The sequence below is a fragment of the Salvelinus alpinus genome, chromosome 13 (genome assembly GCF_045679555.1).
Source record: "Salvelinus alpinus chromosome 13, SLU_Salpinus.1, whole genome shotgun sequence".
Lineage (NCBI taxonomy): Eukaryota > Metazoa > Chordata > Actinopteri > Salmoniformes > Salmonidae > Salvelinus > Salvelinus alpinus.
The window spans coordinates 39,282,227-39,295,217 of record NC_092098.1 but is presented as its reverse complement, the minus strand read 5'-3'; the positions used below and the strand labels follow the sequence as shown (position 1 = coordinate 39,295,217).

At 40.0% G+C, this 12,991-nt stretch overlaps 1 protein-coding gene across 1 annotated transcript in view; it reads left to right on the top strand.

Annotated features, from left to right (window-relative positions):
- The first annotated feature begins 4,453 nt into the window (after positions 1-4,453).
- The window catches only part of LOC139536733 (rab effector Noc2-like), a 72,655-nt gene continuing 64,117 nt past the window's right edge, over positions 4,454-12,991 (top strand). The window contains exon 1 of the mRNA XM_071337330.1: positions 4,454-4,743. The gene's annotated coding sequence lies outside the window, so the exon portion shown is untranslated. The remainder of the gene's footprint in view (positions 4,744-12,991) is intronic.

Sequence of the window (12,991 nt, the reverse complement as noted above, 5' to 3'; positions counted from 1 at the left end):
CTAAAGAAATTGTCCTCTCATTCGCACTGTTGGTATTCTTGGTATTTTATTAGGATCCCCATTAGCTGTTGTGAAAGCCGCAGTTACTCTTCCTGGGGTCCACACAGAACATGAAACATGAAATAATACAGAACATTAATAGACAAGAACAGCTCTAGGACAAAACTACATACATTTAAAAATGGCACACATAGCCTACATATCAATATATTTCTTTTTTAAACCAGGTTTGCTGTTCATTTGAGCAGTATGAGATGGGAGTACCATGCAATAATCGCTCTATATAATACTGTACACTTTCTTAAATTTGTTCTGGATTTGGGGACTATGGTGGGATAAGTGTGTGTGGCAGAGCTGACTATGCAAACAATTTGGAATTTTCAACACATTGTTTCTTACAAAAAGAAGAACTGATTGCAGTCAGTCTCTCCTCAACTCTTAGCAAAGAGAGACTGGCATGCATAGTATTTACAGTTGAAGTCGGAAGTTGACATACACCTTGGCCAAATACACTCAGTTAAACTCAGTTTTTCACAATTCCTGTTTACATACACTCAATTAGTATTTGATAGCATTGCCTTTAAATTCTTTAACTTGGGTCAAAATGTTTCAGGTAGCCTTCCACAAGCTTCCCACAATAAGTTGGGTGAATTTTGGCTCATTCCTTCAGACAGAAATGGTGTAACTGAGTCTGTCAGTTACACCATACACACACCATACACACTGAGTCTGTCAGTTACACCATACACACACCATACACACTGAGGCTGGCAGCAAGCTGATTGGTCTGCTGTTAAAACCAGTAAAGGCCACTTTAACACTCTTGGGTAGCGGAATGACTTTGGCTTCCCTTCAGGCCTGAGAACAAAAATATAGATATGACAGATAGGAGTGGCCATATAGTCAGCTACCATCCTCAGTAGCCTTCCATCTAAGTTGGCAATGCCAGGAGGTTTGTCCTTACTGATCGATAACAATTCTTTTTTACCTGTCCAACACTTTACAAAATTCAAACTTACAATGCTTTTATTTCATTATTTGTTTTTTTATGCATGAATATTTTTTTCTTTTTTTATTTAACCTTTATTTAACCAGGTAGGCAAGTTGAGAACAAGTTCTCATTTACAATTGCGACCTGGCCAAGATAAAGCAAAAGAGTTCGACACATACAACAACAGAGTTACACATGGAGTAAAACAAACATACAGTCAATAATATAGTAGAAAAATAAGTCTATATACAATGTGAGCAAATGAGGTGAGATAAGGGAGGTAAAGGCAAAAAAGGCCATGGTGGCGAGGTAAATACAATATAGCAAGTAAAACACTGGAATGGTAGATTTGCAGTGGAAGAATGTGCAAAGTAGAAATATAAATAATGGGGTGCAAAGGAGCTAAATAAATAAATAAATACAGTAGGGGAAGAGGTAGTTGTTTGGGCTAAATTATAGATGGGCTATGTACAGGTGCAGTAATATGTGAGCTGCTCTGACAGCTGGTGCTTAAAGCTAGTGAGGGAGATAAGTGTTTCCAGTTTCAGAGATTTTTGTAGTTCGTTTCAGTCATTGGCAGCAGAGAACTGGAAGGAGAGGCGGCCAAAGGAGGAATTGGCTTTGGGGGTGACCAGAGAGATATACCTGCTGGAGCGCTTGCTACAGGTGGGTGCTGCTATGGTGACCAGCGAGCTGAGATAAGGGGAGACTTTACCCAGCAGGGTCTTGTAGATGACCTGGAGCCAGTGGGTTTGGCGACGAGTATGAAGCGAGGGCCAGCCAACGAGAGCGTACAGGTCGCAGTGGTGGGTAGTATATGGGGCTTTGGTGACAAAATGGATGGCACTGTGATAGACTGCATCCAATTTATTGAGTAGGGTATTGGAGGCATCGCCGAAGTCGGGGATTGGTAGGATGGTCAGTTTTACGAGGGTATGTTTGGCAGCATGAGTGAAGGATGCTTTGTTGCAAAATAGGAAGCAAATTCTAGATTTAACTTTGGATTGGAGATGTTTGATGTGAGTCTGGAAGGAGAGTTTACAGCCTAACCAGACACTTAGGTATTTGTAGTTGTCCACATATTCTAAGTCAGAACCGTCCAGAGTAGTGATGCTGGACGGGCGGGCAGGTGCAGGCAGCGATCGGTTGAAGAGCATGCATTTAGTTTTACTTGTATTCAAGAGCAGTTGGAGGCCATGGAAGGAGAATTGTATGGCATTGAAGCTCGTCTGGAGGGTTGTTAACACAGTGTCCAAAGAAGAGCCAGAAGTATACAGATTGGGGTTGTCTGCGTAGAGGTGGATCAGAGAATCACCAGCAGCAAGAGCGACATCATTGATGTATACAGAGAAGAGAGTCGGCCCAAGAATTGAACCCTGTGGCACCCCACAGAGACTGCCAGAGGCCTAGACAACAGGCCCTCCGATTTGACACACTGAACTCTATCAGAGAAGTAGTTGGTGAACCAGGCGAGGCAATCATTTGAGAAACCAAGACTATTGAGTCTGCCGATGAGGATGTGGTGATTGACAGAGTCGAAAGCCTTGGCCAGGTCAATGAATACGGTTGCACAGTATTGTTTCTTATCGATGGCTGTTAAGATATCGTTTAAGACCTTGAGCGTGGCTGAGGTGCACCCATGACCAGCTCTGAAACCAGATTGCATAGCAGAGAAGGTGCGGTTGGATTCGAAATGGTCGGTAATCTGTTTGTTGACTTGGCTTTCGAAGACCTTAGAAAGGCAGGGTAGGATAGATACAGGTCTGTAGCAGTTTGGGTCAAGAGTGTCCCCCCCTTTGAAGAGGAGGGTGACTGCAAGCTGCTTTCCAATCTTTGGGAATCTCAGACGACATGAAAGAGAGGTTGAACAGGCTAGTAATATGGGTAGCAACAATTTCGGCAGATAATTTTAGAAAGAGAGAGTCCAGATTGTCTAGCCCGGCAGATTTTGCAGCTCTTTCAGAACATCAGCTGACTGGATTTGGGAGAAGGAGAAATGGGGAAGGCTTGGGAGAGTTGCTGTGGGGGGTGCAGTGCTGTTGACCGGGGTAGGGTTAGCCAGGTGGAAAGCATGGCCAGCCGTAGAAAAATGCTTATTGAAATTCTCAATTATAGTGGATTTATCGGTGGTGACAGAGTGATTGTTCACTGTTCGTTGTAGGTATTTCTTGCTTAAGTTTGCCACTTTGCCAATGAAGTAATCATTCAAATAATTGACAACATCAAATGCTTTTGTGATGAATAAGCCATCTGATTTGATGAAAGATGGAGTTGAATTTGTCTTTCTGTCCATAATTTCATTTTAAAATACACCCAAAAAAAATCCCATAATTCATTATGTCATTGGTCTTGGCTTCATAATACAGTTTCTAGTCACATAATTTCTCAATTTGCAGTAAGTCAGCCAGTAAGATGTGCAGCCAGGCTTATTAGCCACGTCTCTTTCAACCGTACAGTTGTTCAATTCCTCATCAATCCATGGAGCCTTAACCTTAACAGTTCTAACAGTCAGTTTCTTAACAGGTGCATGTGTATCAATAATTGGAATCATCCACATAAGAGTCACAGCAAAAACTTTTCAATGATCTCTTATACAATATTTTAGGCCCATCTTTTGGAACCTTGGTTCTCATAGATATAGCCACTATTTTATGATCACTACATCCAGTGTAAATCTTTTGACTGTGCGTTCCTTAGTAAACAACATTTAATTGATAGGCTATATTGCTACATTTCCAGGTAGCACGCATGGTAGGCGTACGTTTATCATGTCTGCTGAAACAGATCCACAGTAAACCTACCTACCCCTCCGATCTGAGTGGTTACTGTAGATGTAAAGACATAATGCAACTGACTTGGCCAATGTTTTTCCAGAGGTGGGTGAGTGAGAGTGTGTGACAGATGTGCTCTGTTGTCATTAGAGATGCTTGCCCTTTAGTTGCTTCGAGACTTTTGAGGGGCATGCTCATTGGTCCCTTATAATGAAGTTGACCTATGCATGATTAACTTTAGTTTTTAGCTGTTTCAGTCCTGAATGGTCATCACACCTTTATCCTATTTGTCTCGAATTGATTGTAAAGCATACAGTCATCAGAATTGTGTATAATGCAATGATTGTATTTAATGCCTCAAAGTATGAGTATTAAGAAATGAACATGTACATTTAACATTATTTGCAATATTTGCATTATACACAATTATGATGAGACAGCAATGGTTTTATAATGGAAAATGTAAATATGTCTATTATGCCACAGAACACTGGTCGAACACTGAACTAGAACACTTGCCATACAATCCTCTCTCTCTCTCCCATTTCCATAAGCCCAGAGAGAGGCTGCTGTTTGCAGTGGAGAGCAGAGCACACGTGGGCTAATGACTTTCTCTGGTGGGTGGGTGGGTGGGTGGGTGGGTGGGTGGGGGGAGCAGCCGCCACCAGATAACCTGAACCACTCGTCCACTGTGCCAAGCTAACGACACATTGGGAAGCAAAAGGAACATTAGACCATTACATGGCTGTCGTTTGCTCCCTGTGACACTAGAAATGGTCGTTCCCATATCCCTTCTAATTAATTGACAGGAGGAAACAGCACAGAAGTCCACTCCAAAGCCTCCCTGAATTGGATGTGTTTTCATTGTACCAGACAGGTGTTTTTGTGCCGAGTTCACGTCAAGTTCCAGGAGCAGCTGGAGCAGAGAGAGGGAAAACCTGCCCGGATCCACTATTGACCTCCATCTCCGGACACACACAGGTAAGAGAAATGACCGAGGTAAAGTTGGTTTTATATTCACACATTTGGACATTCAACTGACATTCAACAAACATTTATCACACATTCAACAGACATTCAACAAACATTTATCACACATTCAACAGACATTTGCCAAAAGCCATTTAAAAATGTAAAAATCAATAACTAATTCACCATTTGTCCCAGAATCATCAAACTAGATATGATTTATTCTATAAACGTCAAGCATACCTTTACAACCTTTGTTGTGAATACAAATTCCAGTTTTGATTTTATAGAAATACATAAAATCTATAAAATGCCATTTAAAGTGGTTTAAATCAATAACTAATTCAACGTTTGTTACAGAAACATCAAACTAGGTAGGATTTATTCTATAAATGTCTAGCATACTTTTACAACCTTTTGTTTTTAGTAAACATTCCAGTTTTGATTTGAAACAAATACATAAAATCTATAAGATGCCATTTAAAGAAGGATAAATCAATAACTAATTCACCGTTTGTCACAGAAACATCAAACTAGGCAGGTTTTATTCTATAAATGTCTTCTAGTGTACTTTTACAACCCTTGCTTTGAGTAAACATTGCAGTTCTGATTTGATAGAAATACACTAACGTCTATAAAATGGCATTAAATATATATATATATATATCAATAACATTTTCACTGATTATGACAGAATCATCAAACTAGATATGATTTATTCTATAAATGTCTAACATACTTTTAAAACCTTGTTGTGAATACAAATGCCAGTTTTTATTTCATAGAAATACATTAAATCTATCAAATGCCATTTTAAACTGTATAAATCAATAATGAATTCAGTGATTGTCACAGAAACATCAAACAAGGTGTGATTTATTCTATAAATGTCTAGTGTACTTTTACAACCTTTGCTTTGAGTAAACATTCCAGTTCTGATTTGATAGAAATACCACAACATCTATAAAATGGAATTTAAAATATATATATACAGTTGAAGTTGGAACTTTATATACACCTTAGCCAAATACATTTAAACTCAGTTTTTCACAATTCCTGACATTTAATCCTAGTAAAAATTCCCTGTCTTAGGTCAATTAGGATCACCACTTTATTTTAAGAATGTGTAATATCAGAATAGTAATAGAGAGAGTGATTTATTTCATTTTTTCCCCCATTACATTCCCAGTGGGTCAGAAGTTTACATACACTCAATTAGTATTTGGTAGCATTGCCTTTAAATTGTTTAACTTGGGTCAAACATTTTGGGAAGCCTTCCACAAGCTTCCCACAATAAGTTGGGTGAATTTTGGCCCATTCCTCCTGACAGAGCTGGTGTAACTGAGTCAGGTTTGTAGGCCTCCTTGCTCGCACATGCTTTTTCAGTTCTGCCCACAAACGTTCTATGGGATTGAGGTCAGGGCTTTGTGATGGCCACTCCAATACCTTGACTTTGTTGTCCTTAAGCCATTTTGCCACAACTTTGGAAGTATGCTTGGGGTCATTGTCCATTTGGAAGACCCATTTGCGACCAAGCTTTAACTTCCTGACTGATGTCTTCAGATGTTGCTTCAATATATCCACATATTTTCCAGCCTCATGATGCCATCTATTTTGTGAAGTGCACCAGTCCCTCCTGCAGCAAAGTACCCCCACAACATGATGCTGCCGCCCCGTGCTTCATGGTTGGGATGGTGTTTTTCGGCTTGCAAGCCTCCCCCTTTTTCCTCCAAACATAACAATGGTCATTATGGCCAAACAGTTCTATTTTTGTTTCATCAGACCAGAGGACATTTCTCCAAAAAGAACGATCTTTGTCCCCATGTGCAGTTGCAAACCGTAGTCTGGCTTTTTTATGGTGGTTTTGGAGCAGTGGCTTCTTCCTTGCTGAGCGGCCTTTCAAGTTATGTCGATATAGGACTCGGTTAACTGTGGATATAGATACTTTTGTACCTATTTCCTCCAGCATCTTCACAAGGTTCTTTGCTGTTGTTCTGGGATTGATTTGCACTTTTCGCACCAAAGTACCTTCATCTCCAGGAGACAGAATGCGTCTCCTTCCTGAGCGGTATGACGGATGTGTGGTCCCATGGTGTTTATACTTGCGTACTGTTGTTTGTACAGATGAACGTGGTACCTTCAAGCATTTGGAAATTGCTCCCAAAGATGAACCAGACTTGTCTACAATTTTTTTTCTGAGGTCTTGGCTGATTTCTTTTGATTTTCCCATGATGTCAAGCAAAGAGGCACTGAGTTTGAAGTGTGCCTTGAAATACATCCACAGGTACACCTCCAATTGACTCAAATTATGTCAATTAGCCTATCAGAAGCTTCTAAAGTCATGACATCATTTTCTGGAATTTTCCAACTTAGTGTATGTAAACTTCTGACCCACTGGAATTGTGATACAGTGAACTATAAGTGAAATAATCTGTCTGTAAACAATTGTTGGAAAAATTACTTGTCTCATGCACAAAGTAGATGTCCTAACCGACTTGCCAAACTACAGTTTGTTAACAAGACATATGTGGAGTGGTTGAAAAACAAGTTTTAATGACTCCAACCTTAGTGTATGTAAACTTCCAACTTCAACTGTTTGTATAATATATATCAATAACATTTTCACTGATTATGACAGAATCATCAAGCTAGGTAAGATATTTTCTATAAATGTCTAGCATACTTTTACAACCTTTGTTTTGAGGAAGAATTCCAGTTTTGATTTTGTAGAAATACATAAAATCTATCAAATTCAAGTTTAAAGCTGTGTAAATCAATAACGAATTCATTGTTTGTCACAGAAACATGTATTGTATGTATTTCTATCAAATCAGAACTGGAATTATTCCTCAACAAAGGTTGTAAAAGTATGCTAGACATTTATAGAATAAATCCTACTTAGTTTGATGTTTCTGTGACAAACGGTGAATTAGTTATTGATTTATACTTCTTTAAATGAAATTTTATAGATTTTATGTATTTCTATAAAATCAAAACTGGAATGTTTACTCAAAACAAAAGTTTGTAAAAGTATGCTAGACATTCATAGAATAAATCATACCTAGTTTGATTTTTCTGTCATAATCAGTGAAAACGTTATTGATTTATATAGCTTTAAATGGCATTTTATAGATGTTATGTATTTCTATCAAATCAGAACTGGAATGTTTACTCAAAGCAAAGGTTGTAAAAGTATACCCGACATTTATAGAATAAATCATACCATGTTTGATGTTTCTGTGACAAACAGTGAATTAGTTATTGATTTTTACATTTGTAAATGGCTTTTGGTGAATGTCTGATGAATGTCATTGATCATTAGAAAACCCTTCCGTAATGATGTAATGACGTAAGGATGTCTGTTGAATGTGTGAATATAAAACCAACTTTACCTCGGTAGAGTAATTACCTCTTCATAGTATTTCAAACTAAAGCAATGTTATCTGTGAGCTACAATTCATGGCACATACTTTATGCTTAATAACTAAATGCATACAAACATTCACCTTGGCCTGAAGTTCCTTTCATTAATGAAATAGCTGACTGAAGATTTCAGCACAACATGTCAAAACTTTATATTGAAAGAAACGTTTACAGCACAGAAAATGCATCAAAGACATAATTAGATGTATTTTGTATTGTCACATACCAGATAGATGCAGTGAAATGTGTTGTTTTACAGGGTCAGCCATAGTAGAACAGCACCCTTGGAGCAAATAAGGGTTAAGTGCTTTGCTCAAGGGCACATCGACAGATTCTTCACCTTGTCAGCTCAGATATTCAAACCAACAACCTTTCGGTTACTGGCCCAACGCCCAAACTGCTAGGCTACCTGCCGCCTAAATTAACAAGTACAAAAACCACAAGAGACACTGAATCCTGTGTAGGGACAGACTGTATAAGTAAAGTTGTTGTCACTAGAAACGTGCCACTCTAAAGTCACCTGAAAACAAGCAGGTAGATTAGCAATATATCAGAGACATGACTGTTAAACCTGTGCTACACATGAACTCTAGGCAATTAGGCATTTTCATTTGGGGGGGGGGGGGGGGGGGGTGTCACATTTGTATCACTTTTTATATCCCACCTGGTAAGATGATGGCAATTGCTTCATGCTGTTCTATATGCTAAAAATGTTTTGAATGGGCCACATAAACAAATGTATTCATTCAGTCTAAATAGATTTGGAGAATAATGCCTACATATACTTTGTACATGGAATCACAGAGGACTGGGTCCTCAGGTAGAGTTCACATTCAACCTCAATCAGCCAGGGCATACACATTACAACAACAGACGAGTTACAGCAATTGAAAGCAACACTGCCACATTTAATTTCAATGACTTGCATTATGCACAAAGGGCCCTCCCCAAAATAAGATAAAGGAGACTCTCAAAATTGTTGGTAAAAGCATGTCAATGGTAACCATGTTAGCCTTTTCCTGTGTGCTTGCGTCGGGTGGAGAGCCATGGCACTGCTTTTGTTATCCTAGTCAATCACAGTAGTCTGTTTTACATTTATATGAGTAATTTAACAGACACTCTTATAAGTCAGAGTGACTTACAGTGCATTCATCTGGAAGGAACAGGATGTTTCTGTGGGGAATTGTTCTCCTGTCATGTGACCAGCCTGTCAGACAAGGAAGGCAGGCTGTGAACTACGACTGAGAGCTAAACCCCTGACTTCACTGTTTCCTTCTTTTCCTCGCTCTCGCCTTTTGTTTGTTCACAGGCCTAGCCCGCAGCAAAGCGATATAACTGACTCTCATAGCTCTTGCTCGTTCAAAGGAAGGGGGGAAATTTTACAGGTAAACAGTTTCTCTCCCTTCTTTTGACTGTTTGCCAACAGCTTTGTGCCAAGGCAGGTTTTCCCCTTGAAACGGTGCAGAGAGCGATTGCCCCAGAGCTAGATAGATCCCTGTAGTTTATGTAATGGAAAGACTGTTTGATAAGGTTGAGACGTGTGCTGGAAATCAGTCAGTTATTACTGCCAGATAAGAGCCGATGATGACTGCTTTAATGTTGCTCTGTTTCATAGCCAATTCGTTGGAAAAAGTGCACTTTGAAGTATATCACAAGGCAGTGTGTTATAGATTGAGCATATCTCTTTGTATGCACATACATAATTGAATTACCTGATGTAACAAGCTGACAATACTCTATTTTCTTCTTGAAAATTGTTTATGTACATGTTACAGGGCCAAATAGGGAAGTTTGTGAGCACTATGATATTTGATGTAGATGTAGAGTTTCATCTCACTGATTTGGCAAATTCAATCTGAAACCTGTAAACGTGTTTGTGTCCTAATGAATTCTGCTGTTTTTGTATGCTGTGCTCTAGCCGTACTTAATGCAGTCAGCCGGGGCTGAGGCCAGAGCACGAGTGTTGAACAAAGGCCATTAGGTGGGTTGGAAAGGTAAATAGATTTAATTGCTCAGCAATAAACAAGAACACGGTGGCATCTCTGTGACATGCTGTTTTAGGTTTATAGCCAGAGAATATTCGTGGTAGGGAGGTTGTAAGTGTTAGCGAGGGAAAGAGTAAAAAAAATATTAATGTTCATAAAATATATTTTAAAATTTTCTAAAGTGGCTTCTGTCCTGGTCAATTAACAGAAGCCTATATGATATCTGTGTCCCTGTCTTTTACAATTAGTGGTAATGAAAGAGAAAAAGCAAGGTCGAGGTTTCTATTTTTGCCTACTGAGATGTAGCCCGAGGCCGGCATTGGATTCAATCCAACAGATTAACGACCTGCGCACAGTGATATACATTTAAAGGACATTTTGTGGAGATTACGTTTGCTGTAAACGTCTCTGCAGATGTTTAGCTCATGCCCAAATCACCTTATAAAGTCCATCGCATTATACATGTTATCAGTGTTGTTTTTTAATGGAATTTAAACTTTTTTTAAAATAATTTTCATAAGTATTTTCACTTTGAGACCAATTTTAAATGCCAGAGAGATACAGGGAATTGGTAAAAAATAGCTTGAAGGGTTGGTGCAGTGATTGAACCCCGGTCTTCGGTGGGAGAGGAGTAGGCCTACATGTGGTTAGAGAAGGGGAGCATTACCCTTTACACCAGGGGCTCTGCATCTACAGTAGTGTGTTTGTTAGTGGGGGAGCGAGAGGGGGAGCAGAATCAAAGAATGCATAATTTAAATAGTAAACCCCTCTTCGAGCAAATGAGAGTGGGGCACTCAGACCCTTGCTGTGTCCCAACAACACTTAGAAATTAGGACAGTGACTTGGATATTGACATGATAAAATTAGGTTACACAATGTGAATGAATGTTGTGTGTGTGCATGTGCTGTCCTCCCCTATGAGGGAAGTAGGCAGATGTTTTCCACAGTGCTTATAATTCCTTATTGATAGTCTGGTAACAGTACTCAGTAAAGCGAACCATTTTCCAGCAGGGTGAAATCAGCAGTAATGGTTGTTTGCATGCGTGCCCACATACCAGAGAACTGGGTGACTCATTGTTTGGGCCTGTGATAAATAGCTGCCTTTGCTCTACTTCACAGAGACAAATGCTTTTACCTTTGCATTGCCCTCTAAGATACACACATCAATACACTCCCAACAAGAATGTCATCTGTTTGTTTGGATACGAGGGCCTTCTTTCATCCTTTTCCATTTGAAATTACAATCAGTAATGGGTTTATCCAGGAGCTACCCATTTACTGGACATTGATGTTCTACTAATAGCACGTGTTAGTACAATCTAAGAGTAAAGAAGAAAAGGAAAAATAACATATTTGTGGACAATAACATGTTGTTGTTGGCTCATGCTAGTGGACCATTTCAATCAATCAATCAATTTTATTTTATATAGCCCTTCGTACATCAGCTAATATCTCGAAGTGCTGTACAGACACCCAGCCTAAAACCCCAAACAGCTAGTAATGCAGGTGTAGAAGCACGGTGGCTAGGAAAAACTCCCTAGAAAGGCCAAAACCTAGGAAGAAACCTAGAGAGGAACCAGGCTATGAGGGGTGGCCAGTCCTCTTCTGGCTGTGCCGGGTGGAGATTATAACAGAACTATGCCAAGATGTTCAAAAATGTTCATAAGTGACAAGCATGGTCAAATAATAATCATGAATAATTTTCAGTTGGCTTTTCATAGCCGATCATCAAGAGTTGAAAAACAACAGGTCTGGGACAGGTGGCGGTTCCATAACCGCAGGCAGAACAGCTGAAACTGGAATAGCAGCAAGGCCAGGCGGACTGGGGACAGCAAGGAGTCACCACGGGCGGCAGTCCCGACGCATGGTCCTAGGGCCCAGGTCCTCCGAGAGAAAGAAAGAGAGAAGGAGAAAATTAGAGAGAGCCAAGATTTTCAAAATTTCCATAAATGACAAGCATGGTCAAATAATAATCAGGAATAAATCTCAGTTGGCTTTTCATAGCCGATCATTAAGAGTTGAAAACAGCAGGTCTGGGACAGGTAGGGGTTCCATAACCGCAGGCAGAACAGTTGAAACTGGAACAGCAGCAAGGCCAGGTGGACTGGGGACAGCAAGGAGTCACCACGGCCGGTAGTCCCGACGTATGGTCCTAGGGCTCAGGTCCTCCGAGAGAAAGAAAGAGAGAAGGAGAAAATTAGAGAGAGCCAAGATTTTCAAAATGTTCATAAATGACAAGCATGGTCAAATAATAATCAGGAATAAATCTCAGTTGGCTTTTCATAGCCGATCATTAAGAGTTGAAAACAGCAGGTCTGGGACAGGTAGGGGTTCCGTAACCACAGGCAGAACAGTTGAAACTGGAATAGCAGTAAGGCCAGGCGGACTGGGGACAGCAAGGTGTCATCATGCCCGGTAGTCCTGACGTATGGTCCTAGGGCTCAGGTTCACAGAGAGAAAGAGAGAACGAGAGAATTAGAGAGAGCATACTTAAATTCACACAGGACACTGGATAAGACAGGAGAAGTACTCCAGGTAACCAACTGACATTTCACACGCACTGTTGATGAATATATTACACAAACAACTGAAGAAATGGATGTATTGCCTGGCAGAAAAATGGAGATGGCGTGACCATCACGATGATCTGTTGCCCAAGGCAGGAAGCATTATTGAAGTTGTCACTGGCAACAGAGACTTGTATTTCTGCCTACACTGTGAAGATCCACCCAGAACTGACTTCTGGTCTCGTGTTAGCTGCCCTACAGAGCACACTTTTATGCTTCTCTCTTCATGGACATAACCCTCCATCTTCTTTGCTTACTGATTGGTCAGTTTATTATCTGTAGGTC